At 37.3% G+C, this 20,169-nt stretch overlaps 1 protein-coding gene across 1 annotated transcript in view; it reads left to right on the plus strand.

Annotated features, from left to right (window-relative positions):
• Nucleotides 1-20,169, plus strand: part of LOC131425983 (muscle-specific protein 20-like) — a 213,756-nt gene that overhangs the window by 158,397 nt on the left and 35,190 nt on the right. The gene's annotated exons all lie outside the window — the stretch shown is intronic.

Consider the following 20,169-nt stretch of genomic DNA (forward strand, 5'->3'; position numbering starts at 1 on the left):
TTAGTTAATCTAAACACTGTTTTTATCAAGTGATTTGCTATTATAAATTACATTAAATAAAATGCATTTATTTTGTACATGATCTTAACTCTATTTCAAGTTTGTTTGTATCAGTTCATCACTTTTATTTAGTATAAGATAGCTGGCTATCGGAAGAGTAAACTGTCAAATACATAAAATAAGATTTAAATTGGAACTCCAATTGACTTAATGAAATAATAAAGAAGTTTCATGTAAGGAACGTCACGACAAGCAAGAATGCCGCGAACTGGAACATTGCATAGTCTACCTTGGGTACGCAAAGAATTTATTAGTTGATATCTGACATCACGATACTCCACGCATGTCCAAACAACATGGTCAATATCGCGGTAACCTTCGCCACAAGCACAATGATTAGTCTCGGAAAGTCCAATTCGAAGGAGATGTGCATCTAACGTGTAGTGATTGGACATGAGTCTGGACATCACACGAATGAAGTCCCTACTCACATCCAGTCCGCTGAGCCAAGCCTTTGTCGATATTTTCGGAATAATTGAGTGCATCTACCGACTCAGATCATCTCTATCCCAAGAAGCTTGCCAGCTGGCAAGTGTTCTTTGGCGAGACGCGCTATCGAATTCGTTGAAAGCATTCGGTCGCTCATAAATTTCACCTTCAATAGCACCACGTTTGGCTAAAATATCGGCTCTTTCATTGCCTGGAATAGAGAAATGAGCCGGGACCCAAACTATTGTGATTTGATAATTATTATTCAATATGACGTTCAGGCCCTGTTTTATTTTTCCCAAGAAAAACGGTTCATTTTTTGCCAGCAGCGTATGAGTGATTGGCTTCAATTGCACTCAGACTATCTGTGAAAAGAAAATAATGGTTTGCACATAATGGGACTATTACACTCAAACTATAATGAACTGCTGCTTGTTCTGCTATATAAACAGATGCAGGTTCTTGAAGCTTAAATGAGACCGAAACATTATTGTTGAATATACCAAACCCAGTAGCCTCTTCAATTCGTGATCCGTCCGTGTAAAATATTTTCTCAGAGTCAATATGCCTGAACTTACTTGAAAATATTTTTGGGATTTCCGTCGAGCGTAGGTGATCCGGGATTCCACGCACTTCGCGCTGCATGGATGTGTCGATAAATAAAGTTAAGTCAGGGGCACTTAGGATGCTGACACGGATAGGAATATATCTTGATGGGTTGATTTCCTGTGAAATGTGATTAAAATATACTGTCATGAATTTTGTTTGAGATCGAAGCTCGACTAGTCGTTCGAAATTATTAATTACCATAGGATTCAGCACCTCATATCTTATTAGCAGTCGCGATGAAAGCTCCCAAAAGCGATCTTTCAATGGAAGAACTCCCGCCAGAACTTCAAGACTCATTGTATGTGTCGAGTGCATGCAGCCTAAAGCAATTCGCAAACAACGATGAGTTTGCAGCGGAACGAAAGCAAACGCACCCATATTCCATCACTGAAAGTATCGTTGTCTGATACAATTTTATTAGATCTTCCGGATGAGCACCCCACCAAGATCCTGTTATTGTTCGAAGAAAATTTACTCTTTGTTGGCATTTTGTTATCAGAAACCTAATGTGTCCTCCCCACGTGCATTTGGAATCAAACCACACCCCAAGGTATTTGAAAGTCAAAACCTGTTGGATCATTCTGCCCATCATATGAAGCTGAAGCTGCGCGGTATCATGCTTTCTTCAAAAGACGACCAGCTCTGTTTTCTCCGCAGAGAATTCGATACCCAGATGGACAGCCCAAACGGACAAGTTATCTAAGGTATCTTGCAATGGTTTTTGCAGATCAATAGCTTTGGGTCCAGTAACTGAAACTACGCCATCATCTGCCAATTGTCTTAGTGTACATGGGGTTACTAGACAGCTGTCAATATCATTCACGTAAAAATTATAAAGGAGCGGACTGAAGCATGAGCCTTGCGGTAGACCCATGTAGCTAATTCTTAATGTTGCCAAATCGCCATGTGAAAAATGCATGCGTTTCTCTGACAAAAGGTTGTGCAAATAATTATTTATAACCGCTGGGAGTCCGTGTTGGTGGAGCTTGTCTGAAAGAACATCAATGGAAACTGAATCAAATGCTCCTTTAATGTCCAAAAATACAGATGCTATTTGTTGCTTTTGAGCGAAGGCAATTTGGATGTCAGACGAAAGTAATGCAAGGCAATCATTCGTCCCTTTATTTCTACGGAAACCAAACTGAGTATCTGACAACAAACCGTTCGTCTCGACCCAAGTGTCGAGACGTCGTAGAATATTTTTTTCGAACAATTTTCTGATGCAGGACAACATTGCAATGGGTGTATATGAGTTGTTATTGGAAGAATGGCGATAACTTTCACTTGCACTCCAGTCAGGTGGGATATAACTGATATAACGTTCGCTTAGACAACAAGTCAAATCAACGACCCTAAATTTACAGAACATACCTGAAAATCAGAAAACCGTTACAAATGCCACGCCTAATTCTTCTAAGGCACTTATTTCTTCGAATTTGAAACAAAAAACAGGTACGCCTTCCAATTCGTCTTCCAACGAAAACAATTTATTGACAGGTAGATCGACCTCGTCATCATATTCTTCAAATGTCAGTTACGCTAGTGTAACAGGTAGAAATCTACCACTTAATTCTTCTAATGCAAATAATCAAAACACAGGAACGCCTTGCAATTCATTTTCTAACGAAAACAATTTATTAATAGGTAGATCGGCCAAATCATCTTCTTGTAATGGCAGTCTTCCTACCAATATTCCTTCAACGCCATTCGCTTCTTTAAATGAAGTCGATTTAGGCGATATAACTGAAACAGGTTAACTACCATTTTTGTCCAACGGCAAATTCAACATCGAATTTTACCTTCTTTCAATGCTAAAGTTATTGAAAGCTTGGGAATCGAAGTTTAAACAATTCATAAAATTTATTTTATCGTTGGAGCATATTTACCATTCCAATGCACCGGCGAACAATTAAATTTCTATAAATGCGAATTGCAACAACTCACAAGATATCGACCGAAATTTTTCGTAATAGGGGAGTTAAATGCAAAGCGTGTCAAGGCAAAATAACAGTTATGGTAAAATACTCTCTGCTAGTTACTTTACAGCTCTTTATCCCAATAATCCGACTTGTTTCTCTTCCGTGAAAACCACGGCTACAATTGATCTGGTTCTAACGGATCAAAGTCACATTTTTAGTGAACCGATTACACATGCTGACTTTGATCTAGATCATCTCCCTGTAACATTCCGACTTTCCAACGAAGCTATAATTAATCCAATTAATTCTATATTCAACTATCATAGAGCTAATTGGTTGGATTACAGATCTCACATTGAAAATCATGTGGATCATAAAGCTATTTTAGAAAATTCTGCGAACATCGACACAGCAATTGATAATTTGAATCATTACATTAGCAAAACTAGAAATCTTGCAGTTCCCAAAGCTCAAACTAAATTAAATTCTCCTATCATCGATGACAATTTTCAACTGCTCATTCGGTTGAAGAATGTTCGTCGACGCCAATATCAACGTTCTCGTGATTCTACTAGGAAAAAATAAGAAATTAAGCATAGATTTACTCTTTTTCGAAATGTATATTTCGCTAAAGAAGTTGAACAAATTAAACCATATTCTAAACCTTTCTAAGGTTCTTAAGAAACCGCAGAAACCAATTCCTGTTCTCAAGGAAGGAAATCAAATACTTCTTTCAAATGGCTAAAAAACTTCAAAACTTGCTCAGCAGCTCGAGAGTGTCCACAATTTTATTTTGAACATTGTGAGTCCTATTGAAAATAAAGTCTCACTGAAATATGATCATATTTCAACTCAAGTGTTGTAACAAGATTGTGGTATCTGCCGATGGAACTTAGGGAATCACTCCTCACATCAGGTTCACCGAAACCACGTCTTACCTTCTCAGCGGCTTGTAATCGAAAGAGGCCGATGTCAGTCGCTGCTTGCTCTCGTTCGTGGTCAAGGCTTGCTGCGCAAATAATTGGTGAATGCACCTGCTGACGCTGACGTAGCTGTCAAGTATAAAAACCCTTCAGACTTGTAGAAGGCGCATTGATCATTTGTATAGTGTTGTCGTATCTCCATCCCACAAAGATGATCCTGATAATGACGGAATGTTTAATATTCTTATTGAAAATCTTCCCGATGTTGCCTTGAGACTCTTGGTTGAAATTTCCAACAAATGTTTTTCATTAGCTTACTTCCCTAAAAGATGGAAAAAATCGCTAAAGTAATTCCCACTCTCAAACCTGATAAAAACCCAGCAGAAACATCAAGTTATCAACAAATTTCTAGTTGAGAATGATGACTAATATAAATGAGAATTCAACTAAAAACCAGAGCAGTTTGGGTTTCGTCATGAACATTCAACTACTCATCAACTTGTAAGAGTAACGAACGCAAAAGCAAGTAAATCTTCTGGGTTCTCCACTGGAGTTGCTCTTCTAGACATAGAAAAAGCATTCGACAGTGTTTGGCACAAAGGTTTAATAGCAAAAATGTCTGATTTCCAATTTCCTATTTATTTGATCCAAATGATTCAAAATTATTTTACTGATCGTACTTTCACAGGGCAGGTGTTACAATTTTCCCTACACAAAAATCACAGAATTGCGGAAGCAAATGATGTCTTCGTGGTAATAATCAAATCATGTATATAAAAAAAAAGTCTGAAAAGTCACCATTTGTGGCTGAACACCCAATTTAAATGTTAATAATTTAAGTTTAACTCATATTTCAATAAATAAACGTTATTCTGCGGGAAATGTTATATCAGGGAAATGAATTCTTGGAAAACGTTTTCTAAAGAATGGTTTATAACCTCAGTTAGTTTTATAAAAAAACAGAACTTTTACAGAAGTGCTGGACTGGTTGTTTTGATCTTGAACGAAGCTTCAAAGTTGCATGTTGCCAAAAATATGTTAGTCCTAAGTTAACTTGTCCCGAGACTTTTAGATCCACGTGTTATATGAGATAGGTGAGTAATTTATTAAATTGAAAATAAAATATCTTGGCTTTTGTAATCCTTTTTGTAATCACTTTGCGCAAACCATAATCTGTTTCTTCGAATTCGATAAGATCGGAAATTTTTGGTTGCGTGATTATCGGTGATTAGCAGATAAGATTAGAGAAAAATATATAAGCTTTTTGTGTAACTCGTCGATATTAAAACCAGCCACATTCGGTACCAACCGAAAACATTCGTTATTAAGTAGTGCTCAGATTCGGTCGATGTAGTAGAAGAATCCAGATTCCAAGGTAAACCCGAGAAGTGTTCCAGTGATGTGCTTTGTGAGCTTCAAATCAAACTACGAAGTGCAAAATTTATTCACGAACATTGTTCATCGGTGCGGCTATTCGTCTTCTGGTAAAAAAAAAACTGAATGACAAAACTCAGTACAGTCCTGCACAATCGTCGGTAATTTTACGAATAAATATTGGTTTGTGAAAGAAACCTTAAGTTAGTTACGGAAGAAATGAAATAGTTTCAACCAAATTTAGGTTTCAATGTTTAGTTTGAAGAATTTTCTGTGCAGAACAGGTTTTACTACGGTTTTTGTCGAGCGGACATTCCACTGAAGTGTGAATCATCACTGATTGTCCTTCGAAGCAGCCATTTTGAGCTAGAGCTTGACCGACCTCCTCTGGTTGCCACTCCGTTACTGATCCGGATCAGCTGAAATTGTACAGAGAATTTCTAGATGCTGAATCCTGGGATTGGCCAATCATCCTTCAATGTACATCTTCTGGTAACCTCAGAATAGAATGATCAGTTCCGGCCAAGTAGAATAACCAGGTGCGAGGTCCAACACTAACTAGCGGATTCTTTCAGACGCAAAATAATTACCCGCGAATTGGGTTTAGCATTAGCAAGAGTAATTACAGATCGCCCGTGTGCTGCTACTCTTTCATTGATTAGAGCCAATTGAGCTTGCAAAATGTTTTCCTGAAACAACGTGCTTGGAAATGGCACGCAGTTTTAAATTGTGTTGAATTAAACTGCATTGCTGATCAATAACGACGCCGGCCACGTCCGAAAGCAGATCTACTTGGAAAAGGAAGGATTGTTAGTTCGATGCATATTTCGACTAGAAATAGAGAAATCATCTGCATTCCGACAGGCATCACAAGAAGGGATAGTTTGAATAGTATTATCATGTGTTTATTGCTCTGGGTAGCCGGCTACCGAGAATCCGTTGAAATTTTACTGTGTTTTGTATTTTGTATTCCTACTAATATACAACGCATAAAACTCCGGACAGCCGGCCGTCGGGATGATTGCCATCAATTCAGATATCACTCGATCATATTGAAAATCGACAAGTTGAGAAAAAGATGAATACATATTTCGGTAATAATTCGCTTTTTCTTCGTGATCAGTGAAACTGTTGACTTACTTAGGGCATATTCAGTAGTGTTTTAGTTATAGATGCATAATTTATGTCAGTTACAAAATTTAAATCTGGATTTTATAACAAGAAAAACTGGCAGCCCCAGCAGTGTTTTACTCGTGTTTCAAATATACAAAAAAAAATAGAACGGCATCGTAGACCAGTTTTAAATTTGACAGAAGAACTGGTCGAATAAATAAAACTAGAACGGCTTGCTGGGGATACGTTTGTTCCAGTTTCTGTTCCATTATAGATCTTCCATATAGAACTTCTAGCTGCTGAGTTTGCTCTTACATGAATTACATAATAAAATCTGTTACGCAACTAGATGAGACCCAAGTAATTTTGATAACAAACGAAACGATATACCGGTCCCATCTTAGCATGCTATGCTTCTCTTGCACGTGGCAAAATTTCATGTTTGATTTTCCATTCGTGTGAATCATTTTTCACGATTGAGTTTGTGATATCATGTCAGGTCCTGAGGCAACTAAATTGTATGGTGGAGACTAGGGGTGGACAATTTAACAATAAAAACTGTTCAAAGTTTCATAGTTCTATTGAACCGTTCTTTAGTTCTTATGGAACTTTGCATGTTACTCAAAAAAAATATTTTGTGGTAATTAAATTCAATAATAGTTAGTGCATTGCGGTATTTTTATCAATAACTATTCCTTATTCAATAACTTTTGAAACTTTTACCATGTCCCTAAAACCTGCGACTATTCTAAAATACTTTGTAGGCTTCAGTGCCACCAACACCCAAGAGAAATATTCCGAAATCTCTCGTTCAGCACCGTACGTTCGAGATAATTCCAATTTGAAATATTCGCATAAGCCTACATCTGATTTAGGTCAAAGTTACGGCAAAAGAGCAGCAATCTTTTCCCTAGAGTTGTTGCTTCGGAGAATGAAATTTCGACTGTAAATGGAAGCAATAGTTTTGATTTTGAAGGAAGCTATTTTGACGAGGAACTTAGAATAATCGCACCGGCTATATCCATAGATCGAGTCAAAGATAGTTCATCTTACATTATCTAAATTTTTGCATTCACTGCCAGCACTGCCACTCATAATAAAAAAAAACAGGATAAATTAATTAAAATTATTAACGTTATAGTACAAGGATACTTACGCTACAAATAACGACAGATTATCGAGCACAATTATATCAAAAAATCGTATAAAATGTTACTTTGATTATAAACAGTTGTTACTTTTCTGCTGCTTGCCAAAATATTGTGATGCAACACACAAAAAATTTTCATCCAACTGTAGCTTCTTTGAATAAACTCATCTGTTGAGTAAAAAATACTCATTTATTAAGGTACTTTTCACCCAACATAAAAAAAACAATCGTGATTACTTAATGGTTTTTTTTTTTTTGGCAGCGTGTAGAAAGTGTTTTTTAGTGCGTGGGACAAATATGCGAGTACTTTCCATATGGGACAGACCCGACTTGATATTTTTTTTTATTTTTACTGAACTAACACCCCAAATTATTTTTGCCATGTCAAAATGGAAAATTGCACCAAATGCAGCAAAAAACCGCAATTAATTATTTTTCCTCATAAGCCAAGAGCTCCTTTTCTTAATGTCCCGGGTTGGCGGTTCAATGCATAGGGCGCTGGTCTTACAAACCAGTTGTCGTATGTTCGAGCCCCGACCTGGAAGGAAGGATTCGTAGTGTCAGTAGAATCGTAGCACCAGCCATGCACTGGTTCTGTACACTCTGAATCGGCTGCGAAGTCTGTTGAAACAGAAGGTCAAATTCCACTACAGGAATGTAATACCAAGGCTTTTTTTTCTTCTCTTAAACCAAACAATGATCTGATCAAGCAAAATACTTAGGTTTAACGTGTGATAAAAAAAATTCACTTTCAAGGATCACATTGAAGGAATCCAAGCAAAGTGTAATAAATATATTAAATGTTTATATCCTCTTAAAACCACAAATTCTAAGCTCTGTCTAAAGTACAAATTATCAATTTATAAACAAATTTTCTGACCAGCCATGCTTTACGCGGTACCAATTTGGTCAAGTTGCTGTTCCACCAGGCAGAAAATGTTTCAAAAGATTCAGATTAAAATTCTGAAAATGATTTTGAAGCGTCCTCCCTGGTTTAGAACCATTAGATGTAATGTGCCACATACAAGGGTGGCAAAAACTCGCTCATAAAATTCGATTTTTTCTAATCATCCGTAAAATCTGTATAAAATGTTCAAAACGACGTATGTAACAATGAGATATTCTCTTTGTTTACTTTCTCTTTTGATTATTACGGCACTCTTAGCAATCCTTCTCTCCAATTATTTACCGATAATAATAACTAAAGCTATCATCTTTTAATCTGCTCTGGAGAAATTACCGAAAAAAAGCAGGAATGTTTCGCAATAATCGAAAGAGAAAGTAAACAAAGAGAATCTCTCAATGTTACATACGTCGTTTTGAACATTTTATACATTTTATGAAACTCATCGCTGATCTAAACAAACGAAACACACTAATCTATACATAGCACCGCCGACGTCAAATTATGATAGTATTGATGGTTCTCAGTTTTGATTTTATAGTATTTAACCAAAGATAAATAATAAAGACATGTACGTGCTTATAAATATTTTTAAAGAATGTGGTTCGTTCCCGGTACCTTCTGAAATGACCGCACTCACCGCTTGGTGGAACGCGAGATTAATTGCATTGTTATCATTTCAACCAAAGTGTGCCATAAAATCTCAATATATACAAATGAGCTACCGAATCGAAAGGGTTCTCACGGTTTGACATTTGCAGTATGAATGTATGATGAGAACTCAGCAGTGCAACCAATTTATCACCATTGGTGCCAGTTTCACGGAGGACCGTAGATGTGCGCCAAAAAAAAAGATCATGACTGTCACGTCTGGAGATTTGTTTGTGATTTAACTTTAATTCCTAGTTTTAAAAAGTGAGTACTGAGTTTGGCATCACCGTACCGAGCTACACCGGTGAGTGTATGCTTATACAACCGAGCTGCCAACACAACCCAGATTTTCGGTTTTGTTTTTGCTGGTACTCAAAACGAACACGAGCATTAATGTACGAAAACAAAAGTCGAACCGTTTCCGTTACCATAAACGATTGAATTTCATATCTGGCTATTGAGCCGAATGCGTTCTACAACATACGAAAACGTGTCTTGAGAATCGGATTGAAATGGCATCGATTCGAACGTTGGCCGCCCATGGGAGCTCATAAAAATCTGCTTCAATCAGCCTCCTGCTATGACGTCATGAAACTGTGGCCAGCATCATTCTGCAAAAATCAAAACAATGAAGAAGAATGGCTAACAAAAAATTCGATATTAGGCTCTCTGACAGCTCACTTACATCCACAAATGCAAATGAGATTGGTTTGTTTTCATCAGGAAACGCATGCATTAAACACGATTCAGACGATCAATCAACTTCCGTCGACGTCCAGATTATTTTTATTAATTTTTTCAGCCGAATATTGCTCACGTATCCGACGTTAAAATTTTCCGTGAACTTGACGTAGTGTCCTTTCATATGAATTGCTTACAATTAATGTTGTTGTTCCGTAATCGTTCCATGCAGGCGATAGTCGCTTGATGCTGCGTGTGAATCGCTTTTACATATTGTTTTGTTTTCATCAGGAAACGTGTAGGCCACCCATTTTTCAGTAGGGCCGCCGCTCATTTTTCACCGGGCATAGAAACCTCAATTACAAACTACTTGTTTATTCAGTACCCTTTACCGCACTTCCCCGCAAATTATCGATCAGAATATCATCACTACGATGAGGAAATTAAGATTTTACTCGATTTGAAATGCTCGAATGTTTGTTTACCATGCTCTGAGCGTTCTGATTGCCCACCAAATGCCCCAGATGTTGGCTACGATAGCACTTGCTGGAGCGCCCTATCCTTGCCACCGGGCTGGATTCAATGCGTTGAAGTCAAGTCCCTGCTAGGCCGCCATGTTTTTGTGACCATCATCTTTCCCGCAAAGACGAAAACAACGAAGAAGTATATAAGTTCGTTGTTGCTAAATATCTGTGATGTTTAGCTGTGAAAGTTGATTTTTTTATGTTTGATTATAAATGTGATATCGTTATGAAACGTGCGGTGCCAAATTGTAATACTGACTTTCACAATCGATGAAGTGTTGTATTTTACTTCATTTTGTTTACTTTGCTCTCACTGACTTTACTAGCTTTGAAGGCCCCGAAGGACTGAGATGTTGGTTACGATAGCACTAGCTGGAGCGCCTTATTATTGCCACCAGGCTGGTTGAAGTCAAATCACAACTCTCGGTTGATTTTTCATTAGGGCGTATAAGCAAGTGACAGTTTCTCTTTAATCACTCTCTCTTTCGATTATTGTGATGTGATTAGAAAGATTTTCTTTGATATCACTATTCTGTTTGAAAGTCGAAAGTTTCGGGTATCATTTAATGCAAAGAGTTGAGTGATAAACGTGGAAACCACTTGGTAATTAATACAAGAGAAAGTAAACAAAGAGAAACTGTCACTTGCTCATACGCCCTTTTGAAAAATTAATCGAGAACTCACAAATCGTCTCTCAGTGGGTTCTAATATTTGATGTGCACTCAGCGCTCATCTGCTGATTGCTTTGATACTACGATGTTGAGACGATGTTTTCTCTACACAAATGATTACCAAGTTACTCAACTCGCTCAGTGACGCTTCTGAAACCGATTTGCAGGTGAGCTGAACTCGGTGATGATGAAGTACGGAGTTGATTATTGCCAGTCCTGGTCACATAATATTATTAGCAAATTCCGACAAAAATCGATGTAAATAGAACTCCAAAAATGGTTATTCAGAAGCAACAACTTAATAACTTGCATCAAAATAGGACTAATTCAATTAGGCGATACAAAAAGGCAGAAATAAAATTTAAAGGAACAATTATTTCTTTAATTCTATGTTGCGTTTTACAAAAATGGTTCCTGTGGCAGTTGTCCGGAACCATAACCGTGATCAAGGAAAAGATTTTTGTCAACACTTTTGCTGCTTTTACACCAATAATCCTCTATATTTTTACTTGCGAGATTATTGTTGTAACAGTTCGGCTGAAAAGTTCGTATCGTTTAACAGAAACACACATTTTTTTGCCAAAATTCGTTTTTATTATTCAACATAATTGCCATCAGAGGCGATACAGCGATTATAGCGATCTTCCAACTTTTCGATACCATTTTTGTAGTACGATTTGTCCTTTGCCTCAAAATAGGCATCAGTTTCAGCGATTACCTCTTCATTGTTTCTAAATTTTTTACCAGCGAGCATTCTCTTGAGGTCTGAGAACAGGAAAAAGTCACTGGGGGCCAAATCTGGAGAATACGGTGGATGAGGGAGCAATTCGTTCAATTTCAGCATGGTTTTCATCGACTTGTGACACGGTCTTTGATGAAACAAAACTTTTTTCTTTTTCAAATGAGGTCGTTTTTTTGAAATTTCGTCCTTCAAACGCTCTAATAACGCTATATAATAGTCACTGTTGATGGTTTTTCCCTTTTCAAGGTAGTCGATGAAAATTATACCATGCGAATCCCAAAATACAGACGCCATAACCTTACCGGCCGATTGTTGAGTCTTTCCACGCTTTGGGTTCGGTTCATCGCGTGCAGTCCACTCAGCTGACTGTCGATTGGACTCCGGAGTGAAGTGATGGAACCATGTTTCGTCCATTGTTATATATCGGCGAAAAAAATCGGTTTTATTTCGATATAACAGCTCCAAACACTGCTCAGAATCATCAATTGTGAGCTCACGCGCACCTATTTTGCACAAAGCTTTTTCATATCCAAATATTCGTGAATAATATGTCCAACACGTTCCTTTGTTTTCTTTAGGGTGTGAGCTATCTCGATCAACTTCACTTTACGATCATTGAAAATCATTTTGTGGATTTTTTTCACGTTCTCATCGGTAACAGCCTCTTTTGGACGTCCACTGCGTTCATCGTCTTCGGTGCTCATATGACCAGTACGAAATTTTGCAAACCACTTACGAATTGTTGCTTCGCCCGGTGCAGAGTCTGGATAACACTCATCAAGCCATTTTTTGGTATCGGCGGCACTTTTTTTCATCAAAAAGAAGTGTTTCATCAACACACGAAATTCCTTTTTTTCCATTTTTTTCACAATAACAAAAGTAGCTTCACTCAAAATGCAATATCTCACAAACTAATAATCAGACAGCTGTCAAATTTATACACGTATCTTTTGAAGGTTGGTACTAACTGAAAATGGTATGGATTTAATTCTAGTGGCGCCCTCTCATAGAAACGATACGAACTTTTCAGCCGATCTGTTAGTATCACCTAAAGGTATACCATCCCGGGTCTTTTGCCCAATCTATTTTTAGCTCGCGACTTGTTTGTTTTCAGTAATGTCTTTTTAAAGCAAATAAGTAACTGATTATGCATTCCAGTTTTGTTTTCGTTGTTTGATAATAACTTCAAATCGAGAACTAGTTTTGCTATCAACAAGAAAAAATCTATATCTTATTTAAATTTCAGTTTGCTTTCGCTGTTAGCAAAAATAGTTTTCTGTTTTATATCATCGGAATATCTTTTTGCTGGGCCAACTGACGGGATCAGTCCTTGCAATGATCAATCGAGTGATGTGCAATGCGATTTTAGACCAGGAGAAAATCGGCAAGCCGAGAACAAGATTTTGATTTTTGCGGACAGACATAAATTGGTACTTTGTACAAGTTTGACTGGAAAAAAATCCTAACAATCAATTTTATTAAAGTTTTGGAGGAATTTTCGTCAAGCAAACTCAAAATTGTACTGGTCTGAAATTAATTTCTTTCGGAAATCAGTAATTTAATGGTCAAACATCTATTTTTAAATCTAGTGAAAATAATAAGTAATAGTATAAGAATGGTCGGTCCACTGATTCGAAAAACTATTCTAGTTCGATCGATTACTTCGAATTATTCCACCGACTTCACGGAAGGACGTTGACTCATCGGACTCTTCCATGGGTGTCGCGGATTTGGGCGAATATAAGATCTTGGAATCGCTCTAAAAAAAGAGAGAAACTAACTCACCAGCAAAAGATACACCTCTCCTTTCTTTTCTCCGCCTAAGTCTTCATCCAAAAGGAATGTTTTTTCCAAAAGGGCTTAAGTCTTGGTAAACGATTTAATATTTCTAACGACTTGTTATAGTCTTGTCAAGCCGTTGTCATGCGAAAGAACGCCATATTAAATAATACAATTGAAAGTTAATTCGTTCCTGATTACGTCTTCAATTTCAATTTTACAGTTCCAAACATCGTGAAAAGATCCTCACTGAGGACGTTGATCTACGCTACTAAATAGAGACAGTATGAAGTAATATTTCCACATCTATAAACATTTATCTTCGACTTACTCGTAATCGAGAACCGTAGAGACTTGGAGCTAGGATAAAGGAAGCCTGACAAATCAAACACAACTCGTGGGTATTACAGTAAAAATATCCTAATCCTGACTACATCTCGATCAAGATAATGTTGATAACAAGATTTTGTTTGAAAGTGCACAGGAAACTAACTCACAATGGAACCAGTGACCGTTAGACCTAGTAAGCGCGAAGACGACACCCCGGCGGAGGATCAATCAAACGATCATTTAACATTTAGCCCGAATCGGAACAGGCACAGGAATTTACAAAGCCCCGAAGATTCGTTCGATGGTTCAATGGACTGTCGTTTGCATCCTTCGACCTTCACTTTACGCTATGTGAGAGAGTTTCGATCACCGGATGGTGAAGAATATATTAGGAAAGACTACAGCACCGAACAGGCCAACGAACTCGGATTTTCCGCCCGCCTCAGTTCGGAATCCATGAAGATGAAATTGTTTGGCGAAGATTGTCAGATGTCTGTGGACGACGATCTAGTGGTAAAAGTGACAATCGAGAATCCGGAATTATTGGATGAAACACGCAATTTTGAACAGGCAAAGAAAGTTCTGCTGGATCAGCTCCGCGTTGAGAAAGTGCTTTCCGATGGTCTTCCTTTGAAACGAGATCAACTTGGAACGGAATTTATGAATACTCTTAAAGAGGTGGGATTGAATTCGACAATAAGTGACTTTAAGCATCGAATCGTTTTGATTCGAATTGAGAAGAAATTGATTTCTGCTTTGGCCGGATTCGACGAGTTCAATAGTTTTAATGATAAGAAAGCAATTCGAAAAGCATTCCATCAATATTCAGCACAGTTTCATCAATACGTATCTTTGAAAGAAGAGAGCAGAGTCGTCGAAATAGCAAAGAAATTGAAAGCAACAAACATTCGTCATTTCAGTTCTTGGGATGCTCAATTTAAGCAGGTCGAGCTCCCGAAAATCCTTGCTGGAATCGCAGCTTTGTGGTTTATTTCAACACCAAAAACAGTAGAATTTCCAAATCTGACAGAAGCTCACGGACTGCACGGTTTCCAGGTTTTGTGCATTCTGAGGATGTTAGGCGTAGACGACCCAAAAGCGGGAGTTTCTAAACATTTTTCGGAGATTCCTCCGAGAGAAGGAAAAACGTTGATTATTCGACTGATCGCCATTTTGTTGGCGTTGACGGGGCACTCAGTTCGTGTGCTTTGCTGCAACGAATATCAAGAAGAAAGAAATCGAGCTGACCTGAATCGAATTTTTGATGTTTTGGATGTGAAGGAATATATTAGTTATAGCACTGCTGCGGATTTTGATGTTTTTAATGCCGTACTATTGAATGGCACTCGTGTCCTTTCATCGGGATCCGCGGAGAATTCATCTGAGCGACTAATGACAGGATCCTTAGATAATTCCGTGCTTTTCATTGATAATATAAATGTGTTTTGGAATTATATGGTTTGCTCGATACATTACTTCAGACATTTTTTTATCATATTACCAGGACTCGATGAAATTCAAACTAAAATATGGAATTTAACAATCAAATCAACTGAGGAAAGCGCCATCAAAAATTTTATATATAAGTATATTGAATCGCCCGAGTTCCCAGAAAAAGATAGATGGAAGACATTTTTGTCACTGCCAGGTGAACTGAAATGGATCTCGGAAGACAATAAGGAAATATCCTTCACAAATCGAAAGTTGTTTGATACCCATTTAGCTGACATGATTCGCGATGCTGGAAGAGTGTACAAAAATCACAAATGGGAGCGTCAGAATAGTTACTTTGAGACATTCCACTATTTAGCTAATGAGAAATCGCAAACTTCAACGAAAACCGGAGATAAAATTAATTATGGATTTTTGATTATGGAATTACCTTATTTGAATTTCATCACAGCACTCAGCGACTTCCCTCTCGTTTTCGGGGTATTTGGAGAAAAGTTTCACGAAGATCAAATTAATTACCTCGAACAGGTTTGCGACATCAAAGAATGGACTAAAATTCCTTCGGTTGCTCAAAACTTCAATTCGATAAGAAGGCAAACTTTTATAAGGTGATCGACGTAGATTCTTACTTAGGCAAAATTTTCAAAAGCGCTCGCAAGGTTATCTATTCCCATCGTTCGGTTATAATAGTTTTCTGTTGGAAAAATGAAATGGAAAGTTTCGAAGAAATATACGGGGAGCATTTCACTCGGTTTAACTTTCTGTACGAAGAAACACCCAATGAAGAGAAGCAACGTATTATCGATGAGATCGGTGGTGCAGGAATTGTGACCGTGGTAGAGAAGAAAATGGTTCCAGGACTTGACTACAAATCCAGTGAGACTGTAGAAAGAAACGGGGGAGTGCACGTGATTCAAGCATTTCACTGCTACGATATCATTGTGGAGACCCAAATCAAGGGACTGACTGCCAGGCGCGGGAACCGAGGAAGCTACGAAATAATTACTCGGAGTGCCAACTCGTACGATGAACTTGAAAAAGAAAGAGAAAGGTGGTTTCAGAACGACTTAAAATCCTTACCAAGTGATCACTATGAACTAATTGAACGAAAAAAGGTTTTGCGAACATTTGTGAATAAGTTCAAGTTTTAAACACTTTTGTATCTAAGCTATTACTGGCTGAATATGATGTTCCAGATCTTCTATCACAGATTAATCTGTATGCTCCAGCACGTGTTCTTCGGCCTCGATCATTACTGCACACTGATCTGCGGAATACCAACTATGCTAGCAACATCCCGATTTTGGCAATGACTCGCCGTTTCAACGAATTCAGCGATGTGTTTGACTTCAATATGACCTCTTTACAGTTTCATCGTCGGTTGCTATAGTATAAGTTTAATTATTACCATTTTTAATTAGTTTTATTAGTTTATAGTCTAGTTCATTAAGACTTGTCAGATGAGCATTGTCCTAATAATAAACGAACGGATTTTGCTACGCTCAAAAACAGAACAATTATTTATAAAACCAATAGGTATCGAGTAAGGAAAACCACATCACCTTAGGTTTTATGCATGAAAAAGAACGTCATCCATCTAGTACTGAAATAATACTGAAAATAAAGTTGAAAATGTTCCTGGGATTAAAGCTAATTTGAATCACGAATGTAAAAACGCGTTTTTCTTTGTTAATGTCCTTACGTCCCACTTACGCCCAGTAAACCAAATACTTTCGAACCAAGGCCTGGAAGATCGAGGGTCGAATCAGTTCCTGGAGTACGAAAACTGTCTGTATGTCGCTTCCGGAATTGCAAGGTGATAAATCAAAAATGTGAAAATAATGTCACTCACTTTTCTCGGAGATGGAAGTTCTTAAGATTCCATAAGAATATCCAAATTTTCATTCGGATCAAACCCCTTGTTCCGGAGATAGGGTGCTTAGTATGAAAACGTTAATTTCAGGAACACACTTATAGTATGTTCACATTAGCGCAGATATCAAGTGATATACGGATTTACTTGATATCCGATGATATCATGTGCGATATGACTTGATATCCCATACAATTCGATGTCAACGCTTATCACCATTTTGGCATGATATTCGGGATATCATGTACGATATCATGTCGAGTTGTCAAAAATCGCAATTAGCAACACGGATAATGGCATTGAACGCACTAATTTATGAACGTCACTTTGAGAGTGACAATAAACAATCATTATAATTTTGATTTTATCAACGAATATTATCGTTCGGAGACCGATAAATGCGAGACTTGATTGAATTTTAGGAGAGAAAAGCAATATTATTCATCTTACTTCTAATGGGAACATTCTATATGACAACTTGACTGCCAAACGATATCATTTCGATCATATGTGAACACTTCGACATGATAGGCATATCATCTCGGTATATCAAGTAATATCAGCGCGAATGTGAACATGGTATTAAAACCATTTCTTGAGCTCGGCATAATAAAATGCCGAAACTGATCAGCAACACGTAAATTTGCTGATAGCTCAGTAATCAATACGCATGTTTCTGAACTTCGTTAAATGCATTCACTGATATTTCGGTAAAATGCTTCTTTTTGCCGAAATTTGGCATAATTGCTTGCTGAATTTATCAGTAAACAACAGATATACCGACATCAGCAGAGACGTTTGCCGAGATTTCGGAATATGCGCTAGCTTTTGCCGAGATTCAGCACAACAGCTGTCATTTATTGCCGCGTTTCATTTTCGCTTCGCATTGTGCGATTATTTTCTGATGAAATTCTCGAGTGAAAAAATGGTTAATCTTCGAAGAAGCGTGGAACCACTTGCAAGTAAAAATATTGAATAAATATAGTGATATGTTTCGCTTTATAAAAAGCGACTTTAGCAGAATACGATTATAAGGGAAAACACCCAACACGGGGCTCAAAGCGTCCTCGAGACAAAACTTTGGGGGATATGCGAAAAAATAACCCAATGCATGGAATAATTTAATAAATCAAAGTAAGTTTATTTTTTTAACAATACCGTATATGCATAATTGAATATTGAACATTTTTGTAAGCAAGGTGGCCGCATCCGGAAACGCCGCTTTTTTTATGCTACATGTTTTCAGGTAGAGGCTTTAAGCACTACTGGCAACAAATTTGTAAGCCTCCTTTAAGTGTTAATAAAATGAATTTTTGATCCTGAATAGCGTGTTTATAATGTTGAGAAATCACAAACAAAATCAATTGACTAGATTTTTAATTACTGATGATTCGGTAATTTTTTTTTTTCATTTTTTCGTTTTATTGGATTGCCGAATATCCAGTGAACGTTTCACTGAGCAAACAGTAAATCTTATGCTGACGATTTCGGCAATATTTGACGTTTATCAAATTTGAGGGTGCCGAGACGCTCACTAATTTTATTTTTGCCGAAATGATTGCTGATTACTCGGCTGTGCGAATTTCGGCATTTTTTTGCCGAGACTCAGCTAAAAAATTTAAGTGTGAATACTACCTTTATATTTATACCTCTTTATATTGGCTAGTGATTTTCTCTAGTTTCCAGACCATGAGAGTCTGTAACCAAATAAACCATTGATAGTCCCGTGAATGATTTTCGGAATTTTATTAAAATCCGAAATTCAAATCATCATAGAGAATCGTAAAAAAAACGTGTAGGTCATATTAGTGAATGGTTGAATGAACCGAATGTCACTATGCCGATATCCAGCTTTCGGCTCCGGAAGTACCGACAATAATGATGAAATATGATAATATGGAGCTCACTTCACTTTCTCACATGATTGAATAGATTTTCACTAACTTAAATTCAACTACAACAAAAATCTTCAAAACTATTTTATGAACTTTTTTAAATTGTAGTATTTCGGGGAATTTATGCTGGAATATACAGGAGAAAATGAAAATGAGAAAGGCATCATTACACCTCTAGGTGGATTAAAACAGGTTTTATTTCATAAACTTAGATTCAAATTCAATGGTTCCATACAGAACTCCTAAATTTTGTTTGAATCCGACTTTCGGTTCCGGAGTTCGGGGGTAAAATGTGCAATATAAGAAAAATTTGTGCACTCGCTTTTCTCGGAGATGGTAGAACCGATTTGACTTCCGGTTTCGGAATTACAAGGTGATGAGTGTCCAAATTTTCAAACCGTCATTTGAAGCGCTCCGGTACGTATATGCACTGATACGGAAACAGAAAACACTCCACCATCTCTACGAACGAAACACGCTGTGTTGTGTGATGTTCGATTTTGTACACGCGGTTAAGAAAATGAAAACCAACACCGAGTCCAACGACGCCGAGCACGCATGTGCACGTGTTTTCAACCGTTTTGAAGAAATCAGAATCACGGCACAGGCACGAATTTCAAATATTGAAGTTTATTTGGAAAATATATGAAATTTTCACAGCCGGTAGTACAGTAATATCGTACCGGTGATTTTATGATGTCAATGAAAACTTCAAATGAATTTTACATGCACGCTGTGACAGGAATTGGTTGAAAATCCAAACACAAAACATAGTTTTTGCAGCTGATTCAAAACTAATGAACTGTTAGAATTTCATATACAAAAGTAACAGAAGTGCAGGATTTCGCTTGATTCGCTTGTTTTCGAATAATTGGTTTGATCGAGGTAATATGAGAGGTAACGAATCGCATTTTCTGAAATTATAACAAAGGCTTTGTCTTTCTAATCAATACTCAGATTGAAATAATTTGTTATTAGTGGGTACTGAAAATGGAACAAATTCCTTTAGAACAAGCTTGTAAACTTTTCCAATATGCAGGCCTTATTAGTTTAACACATGGACTGAAAAGTCCCGGACCTAACAAAGAGA

This window comes from Malaya genurostris, chromosome 1, assembly GCF_030247185.1.
Source record: "Malaya genurostris strain Urasoe2022 chromosome 1, Malgen_1.1, whole genome shotgun sequence".
In the NCBI taxonomy this organism is placed as follows: domain Eukaryota; kingdom Metazoa; phylum Arthropoda; class Insecta; order Diptera; family Culicidae; genus Malaya; species Malaya genurostris.